Raw genomic sequence first — 12,445 nt, forward strand, 5'->3', positions numbered from 1 at the left:
TGTCATAATCAATAGAAAGTTTGGGCTCTCCTAGCAGAGATTTACAATAGAACAAAACCTAGATACGTAAGGCGCTAAATGAAAGGACCTCTAGGATATAGAAACAAAAGCCATATAATGAGTGATGTCCTTAATGTACTATGTTATCTCTCATCTATTTTGCTGTCCCTTGGTTATCTCATGTTGTTACAGTATTTTACTTTGTTTTCTGTGTATCTGCATATATGCGTATATGGTTATTTGAAATAGGATAGGGAAGGGGAGAAAACAAGATGAGGGGCATGGGTGGGGGGAAGGAAATGGGGACCAAGACATGAGAAAGGGTATCAATATTTGTGAAGTAATGCACCTTCTATCTGGTGAATATAATGTAACCCTTCTATTAATTACAATAAAAAATATGGAAAATGTGGAAGGCTCCCTATTTTTTAGAAAGCCTTTCTTTTGAAAGGATATTAAATCCTAATATGATCTCACATAATTTACTGAATATCAGTTATATAAAAATAAAGTATTCCATCACATTATTGTACAAAAATAAAAATAAATAAATACTACAAGTACAATAGTTATCTAGTCAATAAACACATGGAAGCTGGCGCTAGTGCCTGCAATTCTAGCTACTCAGGAGGCTGAGATCTGAGGTTAACAGTTCAAAGCCAGCCCAGGCACTAAAAAGTCCATGAGACCCTTATCTCCAATTAACCACCAGAAAACCAGAAATGGCGCTGTGGCTCAAGGGTAGGGTGGTAGCCTGAGCTGAAGAACTCAGGGACAGTGCTCAGGCCCAGAGTTCAAGCTCCATGACTGACAAAAATAAAAACAAAGACATGAAGAAGACTATGATCTGAGGACAGGAATCATAAAAGGCTATCATTTCAATTATGAGTCTCAGCCTGGAGAGTGTTTCAGTCTCTTTGTGAATACTGTTAGCAGGATAAACTGGGCACCTGTGCTCACAGCAGGTGTTCAGTGAAGGTTGTTGGAGTGACTCTACCACTGCTCACTGTGGGCCTCCTGTGACTCTGGAATCCACAGAAACATCTCTATACTGTAGTTCTATTGGACAGCTCAGCACACGATCACCTACCAGTGACATGCCATCTTCCCATATTCCTACCAGACCCTGGGAATCCAGACACAGGCCTGCTTCTACAAAGTGCCCACTCTTTTTCCATTCTGCAAACAAAACCCAAGATGAAGAAGGCAGTTCTCAGGAAATAGAGCCTTCTCCTGGGCTCTATGTAATTTTCACAATGTATATGGAAACACTACTTAATGTGGATGTTTTTCATCTCTCCAGCACCAATTGTGAGGGCAGTTTACATACATCACCTGAGTCCATTCTTGGAACAACCTTGCAAGGCATTGCATTTGCACTTGCATTTCACAGGGGATGAAACCTGAAATTTGTTCTCATTTGTTTAGGCATTTATCAAAATCCAAACACAACAGTCTTGCAATTGAGTCTTGTAACCAGCCTAGTAAGAAGGTGAGAAGAATCAGGACTTATTTTGCTTTTGCTTGTGTGCTTCCGTTTTTCCTCCATATTGCTGAGGTCTGAACTCAGGGCTTGGCACTTGCTAGGCAGGCCTCCCACCCACTCTGGTTTTGAGTCACCTGAGGCCAAGGCAGCAGTGTGACTTGTTGAATGTGGAGCTGTTGGCATGCAACATCTCTCTTTAAAAACATCTTAATTGACACAAAATGATTGTGTACATTTGGGAGGTACAGTGAGACATTTTCATACAGCCATACAACATGTCCTGGTGAAGCTGAATAATTAGCAGACCCATCACCTCAAACATTTATGCGGTGTCTCCTTACTGACTTCAAGGTCGCTGTCTCCTCACCATCAACCTCATTTCTTGAGATGTTTACATCCTATTTTGTTCCAGGGAAATCAGCTACAATCCTAAGCAAACTAAATTAAACTCTACTGGCAGGATATGAACATGATAATTTATCAATTGTTTCATAATAGAGACCAGAAATTGAAATGTCACTTAGGGAATTTAGTTAAGATCTTTGCTCAGTATGGGAACAATTAGCAACTGACTGCAAATAAATTCCTTGATTGCACTCAGGGATGGGAAAGGGACTTGTCACAAAGGGTAAGATGGTGATCGGGCTTGAACATCTGTCAGCAGATTGTGTTGATTTGATCCTTCGGGGTGGGCTAACTGCACTGCCTTCCACCTGTATTGCTTCTTGCACAACATTCCTAAATTTGCATGCTCAGCCTAAGGTACTGAGAGTGGAAAACTTTCTCCTGTCAAGGGTATTGAAGTGTGAACTTCTCTAGAGAATAGAATACTCTGAAAAATCTGTTTGCAAGTGTCAGTTTGTTTGTGTGTGTGTGTGTGTGTGTGTGTGTGTGTGTGTGTGTGTGTGTGTGTGTGTGTGTGTATGTCTTGTTTTTTCTTGTCTTTTTGTTTTGTTTTGTTTTGCTGGTCCTGAACTCAAGGCCTGAGCACTGTCCTTGGGCTTTCCTTAGGGCAACCACTTGAGACAGCTTTTCTATATATGTGATACTTCGGAATTTAACCTGGGTCTTTGTGCATGCTATGTAAGCACAATACCACTAGGTCAAATTCCTGGCCAAATGACCCTACTTTTTGTACTATGGGAGTGAGAATGTAAACAACTTTGGAAAACTTTTCCTTTTTCTTTTTTTATGCCAGTCTTGAGGCTTGAACTTAGGGCCTGGGCACTGTCGGTCAGCTTTCTCAAGGCTAGCACTATACCACTTGAACACATATGTGGTACCAAGGAATTGAACCCAGGGCTTTATGAATGCTGAGTAAGCATTCTACTGCTAGGCCACACTCCTGGCTGAGAACTTTTTCTTATAAAGTTGAAAATATACTCAGATGTTACTCAGCAAGTTCACTCCTGGGCATTTATACATGAGGAAGCCACATTTCAAAAAGTAAAATTGTGTAAGAATTTTCAAAATGGCTTATTCTTAGTAGTCACTCAAACTGGAAACAACCAAATGTCCACCAAAAGGCAAATGAAAAAAATTATATTATGTATATATGGTACAACGAAACTATGCATTATAAAAAAACACTCATAAAACAACTTGGAGCTGGATGCTACTGGTTCACACCTGCAATCCTATCTTTAGGAGCCTGAGATCCAAAAGATCATGATTTGAAGTTGACCTAGACAGAAAAGCTTTCTAGACCACATTTCCAAAATAACCAGCAAACAGCTAGGCTAGAAACATGGCTCAAGTGGTTGAGCACCAGCTGAATAACAAACTAAGCAAGCTTGACACCCGGAGTTCAGAAAAAGCCTAGCAATCCTCCCCCAAAATGGATGGCTTTCAAATTTATTTTGTTGAGCAAAAGAAAGTATAATCAAAAATAATTTAATTGGCTCCAGTAACTTAAATTTTGAACATACACATAAGTAATCATGGAGTTAGAAATTTAAACCATGTTTCATTGTAGATGGAATAGAAATAATGAGGAAGAAACAAGGAAACTTTCTGAAGTACCAAAAATATCTAATTTTACACCTACAAATAGTTCAAACTGAGCTTGTTCAGGAATGTGCCCAGGTCTGCATGTAATGTTGAGGGTTTTTTTCTTTCTTTCTTTCTTTCTTTCTTTCTTTCTTTCTTTTTTCTTTAATTTTATTGTGAGGGTGATGTACAGAGGGAGTTTTTCTTATATAAACAGGTCTGAGTTTGTTCTGTAAAATACCTTTGCTTTCCAAGAACTGGTGGCTCACACCTATAATCCTAACTACAAAGGAGGCTGAGACCTGAAGATCATGGTTTAAAGCCAGCCCAAACAGGAAAGTCTATGGGACTCTTATGTCCAATTAACCATGAGAAACCTTGGTGAAAAAGCTCAAGAACAAGGCCTTGAGATCAAGTTCCACAACCACCACCACAACAAAAAACTCCCTTTGTTTTCTTTACTTAGAGAAACTACTTTGGGAATTATTTCCAGTACTTTCCTTTATTGCTGCAAGTAATAAGCCATTTCATTCTTCTCTTCCATGGTTGTGTTTATTCACTTCCATTTGTCCAGTCATAGTATTATCCTCAATACTAATAATTAATAACATTCATAGGACATTTGCTATGAATCATAAAGTATTCTGAGGCCTTAGAATATACTCCATCATGATGTAGGGATCAAAGTTTCCATGTTACATATAAGGAAACTGAGACAAAAAAGAATAAGTTGTCCAAGGTCATAGAGTTAACAAACAGAAAATGTCCAGCATCTACACTTTACTACCATGTTTTTAGTTGATACTGCAGAGAGCTTCCTGAAGGAGATCAGAATAAAGAAAGATTGCTTCTGATTAGCTTCCCAAATAAGCAAGTATTTGTATAACATAAATTCACACTATTCTCTGTTCCCAACCTGCTCCTAGAGCCTAAAAGTGAACCCGTAGGTCTTGGGTCTACATGTACTATGATATGAATATTCAGTCAAGGCCTCAGACCTGATGAACTGATAGCCTTAGTCTGTTATAGGGAACAGGAAACCAGGGCTTAAGCTGGAGACAGAGTCTTAGACACTGTCCTCAAGAAGGGACTAACAGTTCATCAGATGACTTTTGCCTGCACTTGAACAATAATACATTGTTTCCATGCCTCTGTGTCTGGTACTTGCTCTTCCTTCTTCTTGGAAAGTTCTTTTTTAAAATTTTTTGCCAGTCCCAGGGTTTGAACTCATGGCCTGGGCACTGTCCTTGGGCTTTCTCAAGGCTACTGCTCTGCCACTTGGGCCATAGCACCACTTCCAGCTTTTTCTGTATATGTGGTACCAAGGAATTGAACCATGGCTTCATGCATTCTAAGGAAACACCCACTCTGGCCCAACCTTCTATTTTATTTTTTATTTATTTATTTTTTTTGCCAGTCCTGGGCTTGAGTTCAGGGCCTGAGCACTGTCCTTGGACTTTCTCAAAGCTAGAGCTCTACCACTTGAGCCTCAGCACCACTTCCGGCTTTTTTTTCTATATATGTGGTACCACAGGAATTGAACCCGGGTCTTCATGCATGGTAGGCAAGCACTTTAACCACTAGGCCAAACTCCTGGCCCTCCAACCTTCTATTTTTTTATTTTATTTTATTTTATTTTTTTCCAGTCCTGGACTTGGGCTCAGGGCCTGAACACTGTCCTTGGACTTTCTCAAGGCTTAGCACTCTATCACTTGAACCTCAGCACCACTTCCAGCTTTTTTTTTTTTTCAATGTATGTAGTACCGAGGAATCAAACCCAAGTCTTTGTGCATGCCAGGCAAGCACTCTACCACTAGGCCAAACTCCCAGCCTATTTTTTTTTTTTTAACTGGGGTTTGAACTCAAGATTTTGTGCTTGCTGGACAACTTGAGCCACAAGCCAGTCCTTTTTGTTTTTGTTATTTTATAGACATGGGAACTTTCTTCTAGAGTAGGCTTCAGACTGAGTTCACTTCCACCTCCTAGGTAGCTGGGACCACAGGTGTGTACTCTCACATCTCACTTGTATTTGAAAGAGGGGACTCATTTTTTTTTCTGGACTGGTATCTAACCAAGATCTTCCTACTTCTGCCTCGTAAGCAGCTGGGATTATGGGCATAAGCCCATACATTTGAACTCCTTCCTGGAATATTCTTCTCACTCCAACCCATTTTTAGGACTCAGTTGATATTTCTCTGCATCTTCAATGAGTTCCTCAGAACTATGAGAAGAGGATGTATGTGTTTGTGTGTGTGTGTGTGTGTGTGTGTTCTACTTAATACATCACAGTGGTGACTTTGGCAGGACTAGACATTTTGGAGGCCATGAACCATGTCATGTTTAATCTTGAGCCCAATGCCTGGACCGGAACCTATCGGGTTCATGGTGATTGTTTAGCATGGAATTTGGAATCAACTATTAGAAACTGAAGTCTCAGAGAAGCAGGAGTAGAATGCAGTTTACATCGCCATTCTTATCTCTGTCCAATTTCTCTCTCTTTACTCTGCTTCCCACCACGATCTCTCTGAAGTATATGGTCAATTTAATTCAAAAGGCCTGAATATTACTCTGTTTTGGACTATTGACAATGTTTATAGCTTTCAATCTGCAAGGACCTGAATAAAAGCAAAGGATAAACTCCAAGTTAGCAAAACAGGTTATGTTGGCACAACCAGCTTCATGGTGGGGGTGGTCACTTTATTATTACTGAATGAGGCTCCAACCCCTTGCCCATCTATGGTATCATTGACTCCCAAAGTGAACACATGGTTCTGACTGCTAACTGGCAACCTGTGTCCACACGCAGTCTTATTTCTGTTACCTTTCTCATCTTCAGACTGTAGCTTATACTTTGTATTCCTGTGATACTTCTTGTTTCTTGGAGCTGATTCCAGGAACACGCTGTTGAATAAAAAACTGACCTGAAACTGGACTGTCTCACCTTATAAATATGCGATATCATCATATTGAATTCACTACCTCTGGTGAGTTCCAGACTAAGAAACACTTGATCTTATACATAGCCCATGATCTGGTCCTCATATAAATGCTTGTCCAGCTTGCTAGCACTTTCCATAAAATTCACTTGCTTTTTGCCAAGGCTCATCTTTCAAGTACTGGATTTTCCCTGTGAAATTTCCAGACCTGAATTAGGTATCCATTTAGTGAGGAGAGTGGGGGAGTGGCAGTATTCAATGACTGTACTTCAAATTTATTTGATACAGAAGCTACTTAATCCCATTTCCTAGAAACATGGGTTCAGTGTAGTCTTATATATCAAATATATCTCACCCATTGCCCCAGGCTCCCCAGTTGCTGATTATAGAGTTATTTTTGCCAATATAAATGGAAAGGTGGTGAAAACAATCATGTAAATGGAAGTCATAATGTTAAAAATTCCCAGAAAAAAGGCATATAATTAGTTATTGCCTACTAGTGGTAGTATGTGCATTCTATTATTGCAAGGCAAAAAGGGAAAGTGATAGGAGGTTGGGGATTTAGCTCAGTGGAAGAGCACTTGCCCAGAAAGTGAAAGGCCCTAAGTTCAGGAAACAGGTAGGGATAAAAAGTGGCAAACAGGGCCGGGAGTTTGGCCTAGTGGTAGAGTGCTTGCCTAGCATGCACAAAGACCTGGGTTCAATTCCTCAGTACCACATACACAGAAAAAGCCAGAAATGGTGCTGAGGCTCAAGTGGTAGAGCTCTAGCCTTGAGAAAGTCCAAGGACAGTGCTCAGGCCTTGAGCTCAAGCCCAGGACTGGCCAAAAAAAAAAAAAGTGGCAAACGTAACGTATGGCTGATAATAGGTGTCCCATCACAGCCTTTCTTGTTTGTATAGTTTCTTGGGCTCCTGCTGAAATGCTTTTTCCTGCTCAAACATTTCTTCTCATAATGCCCTGGTGCCTGCTCAACCAAGGAAACGAACCAGAATGGTGCATACAAAGCCATCAAGCAATCAGCACAAAGCCCGGGGAAGTAGGTATGGGAAGAGCCCATACAAAAAAACAAAAACAAAAACAAAAATATTCCAATAGGACTTCTCATAGCTTGCCTTTCACTTTCCTTTCAAATAAACTCAATTTACCTTAAGCACTTTCCTGCTTTCAATTTTTCAATGTGTAGAGAAAGTGAACTTGGCCCTAGATGATATCAGAATGATATGGTTCAGACATTCTACTAAGGCAAAAGAACAGACAGAAGATTGAAACAGCAGGTCCACAGATCAACCAAGAGAGTAGAGCAAAGTCATTTGTTGCATGGCTCCACTTACCTATCTGATATTCTTCAGCTTCCTTGCGAGTCCTGACTCGGTCACAGTTGCTAGGTAAACACTTCTGGGCTCACTCAAGTCTTCTAATTCTTCCTGCCCTGTAGTTATGCCTTGTAATTTAGGGGAAGGGCAAGTAGTAAAACTAAATAACCCCTAAATAAATTGTGCTAAGTTCTTGACAGGACTCTTAACTTTACATTTTTAAAAATACCTGATCCTCACTACTACACTGTTGGTGGGAGTGCAAACACGTTCAACCACTATGGAAAGCAGTGTGGCAGTGCCTCAAAAGGCTAAACATAGAACTCCCCTATGACCCAGCAATTCCACTACTTGGCATTTACCCAACTATCTAGAAACAAGGACATACTAAATCCACTTGCACAACAATGTTCATTGCAGCACTATTCACCATAGCAAAGATATGGAACCAACCTAGATGTCCCTCAGTTGATGAGTGGATCAACAAGTTGTGGTATTTGTACACAATGGAATTCTATGCTGCTCTCAGAAAGAATGACATCACCCCATTTGTTAGGAAATGGAAAAACTTAGAAAAAATCATATTAAGTGAAGTAAGCCAGACTCAAAGGAACTTAGGCTCAATGGTTTCCCTCATTTGTCATAATCAGTAGAAACCTTTGGCTCTACTAGCAGAGATCTGCAATAGAGCAAAATCTGGATACATAAGGCCATATAATGTGAAGCTAATTGAAAGGACCTCCAGGATATTGAAACAAAAGCCATATAATGAATAATTGTTGTTCTTAATGTACTATGTTGTCTCTCATCTCCTTTGCTGTCCCTTGGTTATCTCATATTGGTATAGTATCTCACTTTGTTATCTGATATATTGAATTTATTTGTATTTGGATATTTGAAATTTGATAGGGAAGTGGGGAAAACCAGGACGGGTGGGGGGTGTGGGGGGGGGAGGGAAATGGGTACCAAGACATGTGAAAGGGTATCAATGTATGTGAATTAATGCACCTTCTATCTGGCAAATATCATGTAACCCTTTTACTAATTACAATAAAAAAATAGAAAAAAAAGAAACCTAAAAAAAAATACCTGATCCTATCCCTGAAGTAGGAAGATTTAATACACATGTTAAGTCACATATCTGTGATATAAAATTGATACCATGTGCCTAGGTTGCTTAGGTGTTCATTGGGTGTGTAACTTGGATTCCAGAACCAGCTCCCAGGAAAAGGATCCACTACACAACATCCCAAGAGGGCTAAGTTTGAGCTTTCTCTTAGTTCTGATGCAAGTCAGAGTGATAGGAGTTTAACCAGTTTCCTCAGGGGCTTCTTAGCATGAGAAGCCAAAGTACTCTTAAGCATATAATTGCTCCTCTCCAAGCACTTGGAAATCTCACCAGCAGTCAGAGTTTGAAATAAAAGCTGACCCATGATCACTTTGGCTAGACCATGGAAATCCAGACCTTGGGATAATTTCTTTTTCCTTTCCATTCCTTTCCTTTTTTATTGTTGGGGTGATGTACAGAGGGGTTACAGTTACATTTCTTGAACACTGTTACCCCTTCCCATGTTTGTTTTTTTTACCACTTTCCCTCCCCTCACTCCTTCCCACTAATCTTGTTTACCCTTACCTTCCCTTTTTCAAATAAACGTATATATCATATACCAGTTTCAGATACAGTAATAACATGAGATAAACCATAAGGGATAAAGAAAAGAAAGAGTTTCATGTAGAAAATTAAGAATAACAATCACAAAGATAATCCTCTTGTTTGCATATCCTGGAGTTCATTTTGTTTAGTCTCATCCTATATGACCATATGCACATAGCTTTTGAGCTATTGTGATCCTCCTGTTAGGAGAATCCTAAATAGGTACTAATTGTTACAAATGAGGGAACTCATGAAACCTATGTTCCTTTGGGTCTCGCTTACTTCACTTAATGTGATTTTTTCCAAGTTTTTCCATTTCCTTACAAATGGGGCAATGTCATCCTTTCTGATGGCAATGTAGAATTCCATTGTGTATAAATGCCACTCATGTACTGAGGGGCATCTGGGTTAGTTCCATATCTTAGCTATGGTGAATAATGCTGCAATGAACATGGTTGTGCTGGTACATTTAGTATGGCCTTGTTTCTAGGTATTGGGGTAAATACCCAGGGGTAGGATTGTTGGGTCATAGTGCAGCTCTATGCTTACTATTTTGAGGAACCTCCATTCTGCTTTTCCTCAGGATAATTTTCTTTAAAAATCCTCTTATATGATTAAATGCCTTATGCATACGTAACTTTATATTTAACACTTGGCATAGACTTTCTCAATGTTGACCCAATAATCTTGTTTTGTTGTTGTTGTGAGGGGAAAAAGTCCTCATAATTTCTCCTGCTTCTATTCTGTAATAACCATCCAATAAAAATACCTATAAAACTCTGATACTGGGAGGTATTTAAATGTCCTGGAGCAGTGCTTGACTGTAAAATCCCACAGGACTTTCAAAGACAGAAGTTCCACTGATATTGCCACTTCATAACTAATCCCTTAAGTAGGAGATAGAAAAGTCAAGAAAGGCTTGCTACCTGAAGTAAGTTCAATCATTGACCATAATTCTCAAAGTGGTATGTTCTTGGGCAAAGAAAACAAAACGTTTTCCAAAGAAGGTTTTACTGGAGAGACATGGTACACATTCATCTAGAAAAGACTCGTCACATGCAGAAATGGGTACATTTCTGAGCATGTGCATCTTGAAGTCAGGTATCCTATAGCACATGTTCTTGAAATGGCTCTTGGTGGAGAATTTAGTATGCTGAGGAACAAGGTTTATTTCCAGGTCACATGAAAGGAAGTGGTCAGAGTGACTCATTAGTTAGGGCTGATTCCTTTTACGTTGCTCTGGAGGGCCTTTGCTGAAACGAAACAAAACAAACTGAAAACCTTTAAGGAATGTTAAGAGCAATCTGAAGGGACAGCAGCTTTGTTTCTGCAAGTATGGGTGACCACCTCTACAAGTACTTGCCTCCTGTCTACCTTACTTGCTCTTGGCAGGCCTGTCACTGTCTTGCTGTGACACACAATGTCACAGTGTCACGTGCTCACAGAAAGCATTCCATTGCTGCTCCATATAAGTAGCTTTCTATCCTGTTCCAGCCATTTCCCTGTGCCACACAATTTGTGTATTACTTATGTATGATTTTAGGTTTTAAAAAAAATCTCTCTTGCCAGGCGCTGTGGCTCATGCCTGTCATCCTAGCTACTCAGGAGGCTGAGGTCTGAGGATCATGGTTCAAAGACAGCCAGGGCACTAAAGGCTGTGTGACTCATCTCCAATTAATCACCAGAAAACCAGAAGTGGCACTGTGGCTTAAGGGGTAGAATGCTAATCTCAGGCCCAGAGTTCAAGTTCCACAACCGACAAACAAACAAACAACAACAACAACAAAATCTCTCTAATAAAATACAAAATAGCCCCAAGATACCAAAGTCTCTCATACCATCAAAACTTGTTGGAGCGCACATTGTCTCGCGTATAGACACCTATACTCCTGACTACATAGCCTACTCCTTTTTTCTCTACCTGGTGCTTGACTTTTAATCTAATCTTTGGATGGTGCAATCCCAGTTCTTGCTTCATGACTCACCCCCAGAGCCAAAACTCTACCTGCTTTCAAGCTGATCTGACCCACAGAAAAACTCAGCAGCTGGAGGCGCCTTCACATTTTTGAACATCCACGACAAAAGCATTGCCCCATATCCAAGATCTCCAGCAATCTTTCAAGTCTTCTCATCTAGAGTGCAGTTCCACTGAGGCATTCATAGCTCAAACAGGGCTTGGTAGCCACAAAAAAAATGCAAGCTCTCCTTGATTGCACTTGGCCCTGTCTGTGACTTATCTCAACATCCTAAGGGTATTATTAACCTTATTTCAACATCCGAAGAGTATGGTTCCAAAGGGTAAAGAACTTTATACCTGAAGCATCTGACCTCATTTTAAGCTGCAGAAGTATTTCAAAGTGTAACACATTGCAGAGCAAGAATGGAGATACCAAGAGTATCAGAGCATGTTACAGTGCTGCATTTTGAAGGATTCTAACATTCTATTTCTTCTGCTCACACAGCTGCATTTGGTCTCTACACAGTTGGGTCATGACTACCCGGGATGACCTGACATTTCTCATTATGTGTATTGCTAAACATGTCCCTGTGGTCACCTGAATAAAACCAACATTGCTTCCTAGCCTTGTCATGAGCACGCTGCATCCTGATGTTGCTTTACTGATGAACCCAGTCAAGGCTGGCTTATCTCACCCATGAACCCACTTAATACCCTCTAGCTGTCTTGATGTTTTTGCCCACCAAATAAATAAATATGTGTGTGTGTGACAAGAAAACACACACACACACACACACACACACACACACACACACACACACAGCAAGAGAAGTAGGAACAGAGGCAAAGTTTATCTGACAGTAAGAGTAACATGCCAGGAAAACTGAGGTAAGCCTCTTGGCTATTAATGGGTTCATACAAATCCCCAACCAGAAATCACAGCTGGGAGAGCCATCTTATGTCACCACTTCCTAGGTAATGAGAAGGAGGAGGAGGAAGGAGGAAGAGGAGGAGAGTACAGACTTTCCAGTCTAAGAGAGGAAGGTGATCCAGAAACCAGAAGCCTGGTGTAGGCTCCTGAGTTCTTTCTTTTATAGCCCTTCGGGGT

General features: G+C 40.3%; 1 long non-coding RNA gene across 3 annotated transcripts in view; it reads right to left on the reverse strand.

The window, feature by feature from the left end:
• The window catches only part of LOC150061210 (uncharacterized), a 172,094-nt gene that overhangs the window by 69,589 nt on the left and 90,060 nt on the right, over window positions 1–12,445 (reverse strand). For 2 of the 3 annotated variants that reach the window (XR_016535799.1, XR_016535798.1), the window contains exon 3: window positions 6,297–6,376. The exons of the other annotated variant lie outside the window; for it this stretch is intronic. This is a non-coding gene — a long non-coding RNA (uncharacterized LOC150061210). The remainder of the gene's footprint in view (window positions 1–6,296; window positions 6,377–12,445) is intronic. 3 annotated transcript variants of the gene reach the window in all.

This window comes from Megascapheus bottae, chromosome 6, assembly GCF_031878675.1.
Source record: "Megascapheus bottae isolate mThoBot1 chromosome 6, mThoBot2.hap1, whole genome shotgun sequence".
Classification (NCBI taxonomy): domain Eukaryota; kingdom Metazoa; phylum Chordata; class Mammalia; order Rodentia; family Geomyidae; genus Megascapheus; species Megascapheus bottae.